This window comes from Aptenodytes forsteri, unplaced genomic scaffold (assembly GCF_000699145.1).
Source record: "Aptenodytes forsteri isolate BGI_AS27 unplaced genomic scaffold, ASM69914v1 Scaffold54, whole genome shotgun sequence".
Classification (NCBI taxonomy): domain Eukaryota; kingdom Metazoa; phylum Chordata; class Aves; order Sphenisciformes; family Spheniscidae; genus Aptenodytes; species Aptenodytes forsteri.
The window spans coordinates 3,829,551-3,833,856 of record NW_008796044.1 but is presented as its reverse complement, the minus strand read 5'-3'; positions in this window follow the sequence as shown (position 1 = coordinate 3,833,856).

Here is a 4,306-nt window from a genome sequence, read left to right as displayed (position 1 = left end):
CCCCAGAGCCTTTTCTTTTCTAGGCTAAACAACCCCAACTCTCTCAGCCTGTCCTCACAGGAGAGGTGATCCAGCTCCCTGATCATCTTCGTGGCCCTCCTCTGTACCCACTCGAGCAGGTCCGTGTCTGTCTTATGCTGAGGGCTCCAGAGCTGGACGCAGTACTCCAGGTGGGGTCTCACCAGAGCGGAGTAGAGGGGGAGAATCACCTCCCTTGACCTGATGGCCAGACCCTTAGAAGTTGTTGATCCATGAAATTGTTTTACTGGTTAAAAAATCAACCAAAAAACCCCTGTAAAATTACTCTGTGGATGTTTAATTAACAAAGCATATAACAGTAGTTCTTTTTTTTAATATATGTAAGAATATCTAAATATTCATATATATATATGAACATTTAATACCAGACCACTTGAATTTTTTTTCCCGTTAGTGCATTCGTAGCAATAACAACTTTTCCACTGGCTTCACATGCAGTAGGACCAGGACCCCAAAGATTAGCTAGATTCTGGATCTGATTTTACCACTATTTTCACAGATTAAAAGTTCTGGTTATGAAATACACTATTTTTTTCAATAGTAAGACCTTTCCAGATTTGTTGAAACTACATGCGTAATACAGTGTCAGCTTTTCATATTTTCCATAATGTTTATTGTAATATTCAAAAAATGCTTTGAAAATAAAACAAATCACTGAATACTAAGTACTTGTGGAATTGTAAAGGTATTAATGTTAGCTGAACTGCAGGGTGAATTCTGTTGAATTAAACTGGATGCTAGCAAGATAAAGTTGTAAGAACCAGTTTTTTAGAACACAATAGACTGCTCTAAAATTAAAGCAAAGAAATGTTCCCTTTTATTAAGCAAAAGAAATTTTAAAATGCTGTTTTTTTTTCTCTCTGGAAATCTCTGTGCTGACTCTGTGATATGTCTTTATTATTATATATAGGCTATATATAAAAACATTATATAATGAAAAAGGCATTATCATTTTGGGGTGTTTTTAATTAACATTTTCAAATAATTGAAACATTTCCTGTGCTTGTGCCAGATACCTTATATGTTATTACCAAAAGATTTTATTCTAATAACACTAACTATAATTGAGAGCGAATGCATATGAATTCTCAGTGGCACTGGGGGAAAAAACGCTCCAAAGGCACAGTAAAAGTATGCATTTTGTCTTTTAGGGGAACAGCAGTGCAATTACTGTATAACCCTCACTTACCAACTATTTTAACCTCAATTTAATGTGTGTGGCAGTTCTCCCAGAATGACCTTGATGCAGTACTGAATGTTTTGCATTTTTTAACAGGCTCAAACAGATACAAAGAAATGTAATCCCAGCTAATGGGATATTATATCCAAACCTCATTTAACATTTCGTAAATTGTATTTATAGAAAACTTCCATCTATTTACAGTATATTAAGTAAAATCCCTCTAGTTGGACCAGAGCACTTTTTGTATTGCACTGAGCATCTGATCAGTTATTAGTTTGTACATGGAGAGATGCTATTTAAAGACTTACAAACTCCCTTGAAGTAAATTGTACCCTGCAGCTAAAACCCGACACAGTGCAAATAATACACACAGTATTCTGTATAGTCTTCAGTGGCAGACTGCTGTTTTTGAGATCCCTCAGAGGCATCTCCATCCTCAGTTGCATGAGCCAAACTTTTGTGGATTGGTACCTTTGAAAACTTCAAATGCTGTACAATGCTATCAGGGCAATGGAGGAGCTGATCTCAAAGTCCACTATTAAAACTTCCCTCAAGGACATTTTCATTAGAACTTTGTACATGGACAGTTCAAAAGACTTGGCGATTGATTTTTGCTCAGAAGTCCTCTCTCTCTTCTCGTATTGTTCAACATTTTGACAGAATTTCAAAAACCACAAACTGTGGCAGCAGAAGATTCCAGCTAGGATTTTATGCTGTTCATTTGATTTCTTCAGGCCCCGTCCTTCCTGTGTCCTTGTCAACACTACAAGGAGAGGAGCCGTCTTAGAAGATTTGCTAAAAGGCAGAAGCAATTTCACAGCAATCTAAAAAAAATCTGACCTTTCCACATACAGAAAATCTCTCTTAAGTAAATAACATTTTTAGCTGTAAAATTTTGCTGAGACATTCATTTATCAAAAACATAGATAAAAATCACTGCATGTTTATCTCTTCACCATTTAAAAATTGCATTAAAAAGAAAAAACACCCCCCCACCAGTGCACGTGGACTGTAGTACAATGTCTCTAGCAAATTATATTTTAAAATAGAACTGTTTTAAAGTTTGTGATGCTGGAAGATGAGCAATTAATTATTACCATCTGCACTTCCTATCCTTACTGCTATTATCATTTTCATGGACACTGTGCACAGAAAACACCCCCCCACCAGTGCACGTGGACTGTAGTACAATGTCTCTAGCAAATTATATTTTAAAATAGAACTGTTTTAAAGTTTGTGATGCTGGAAGATGAGCAATTAATTATTACCATCTGCACTTCCTATCCTTACTGCTATTATCATTTTCATGGACACTGTGCAATGAAGTTCATTTAGCCTCAACTGCATTTTCAGGATATATAGTAGTTCAAAATTAATAGGATTTATGAAGAAGTTAATGAATGAGCAGTGTAATTATTTCTGTTTAAGGAAAAGCATGATCTACTTGATCTTTATGAAAGATACTGCAGGTCTTTTAATTGCTGGGTGCTTACATACTACATTGATGGTTGACATTTTCTCACCTTTCACTTGATTTCACTGAACACATTTTGAAATAAAAAAAATTCAGGATAAATACCTTTCCTAAGGTGGGGTTAACCACACTTGCTGTTGAGAAGAGATTTGTTAGAGCCTTTTGAAAGCCTTTTTTGTCTTCTCATATATTCTAGTCTGTTCCATTTTATTTTATTCATGGTCTACATCACACTTCTTTACATGACTTCTGAATTCCTAAGCTCTCAGACTTCAGAAGAACATGTAAATAGGTACTTACCATCAAAAAAAATTGTTAGGGCCATCCCTTATTCAGCAAGACAAGTAAGCACAGTTAATTTCCTGAATGTGCTTAAATCTTTATTTCCAAGACAGAAACGTTTCCACACATAGATGAGTTAGCCAGCATAGAAACCTAATATACTACCAAGTATGGTCAGTATATTAATAATAATATTTTAATTAGCCTGTTGGTATATGTGTTTTAAGACCTCTAATTAATAGGATTTCATGGAAGGAAGAGGAGCTTGTCCATATTTAGCAGATTTCAGTATTTCAGAATTTTCTAATTTCTCTTTATTAGAACATTTCTCTGCAAAGTACAGCTTCAGTTCTAACTATGGTGCAAAAGTGAGAGATCATTTGGAAAATGAACTTTGAATACTCCTCACTGTTAATACTAGGTTCATAGATGCCTAACTTAGTAGCTTGTTGAACTGATCAGATTACTGTGCTCACTCAGTTATGAATTTTCTGCTACCACATTATTCTTTGAATATATTTTTATAAATACTTTTTTAAAAGAGACAAGATCCAAAGAAATTAGTTTGGACTTTTGCTATCCATTAAGATATTGTTTTTAATTTTTCTCTGACAATAACAATAAAACAGGATGTTTATTTCTTTATCCTTCTTTAATACATAAAATATTTTATATGATTAAAAATCAATGCTACATGAATTATGCTCTTAAAATTTTTCAAGAAAAAAATACATGAGAGAAACTTTTTGTAATTTTAGATATAAGAATGGTTGCCAGCGAAAAAGAACCCTTGGCACAGCCATAGGTACTATTCAGTTAAGGTGTTTTCAATGTAACTTAGTCAAACAAGAGATTTCTATTCCAATATATAGTTGGAAATCTATCACATCATGGGAAAAAATTAAAAAAAAAAAATCTAAGACAGGCATCAGCTATTTCAGGCAGGTAAAATACTGTAGAGTTTCTTGTACCTAAACTCGCTAAGTGCAGTAAGTATCCTTCGCTTTCTTCCAACGTCTTTGTCCAGTGAGCTCCCTGAAGAGCTGCTGCTCCTCCTCCCAGGACAGTCTGTTTCAGGACTTGTTCAGTTTCATGCCATTTCTTATTCTTTATGGGCTTTGTCTTCTCTCAACATCTGTTCCAGAGCCATGCATTCTTCCTTCTCAGCTTATCCCTATGCATATTTTCTTTGTCCTGCACTGCTGCTGTTTGTTCTGGAATACATACAGGGAATCAGGGTATTAAAAAATTTTTAATTCTGTTGAAATTGGAAGCCATTGAGTCACTTGTCAAGTGTGAAGATTTTTTTTTTTTTTTTTTTTTTTTAA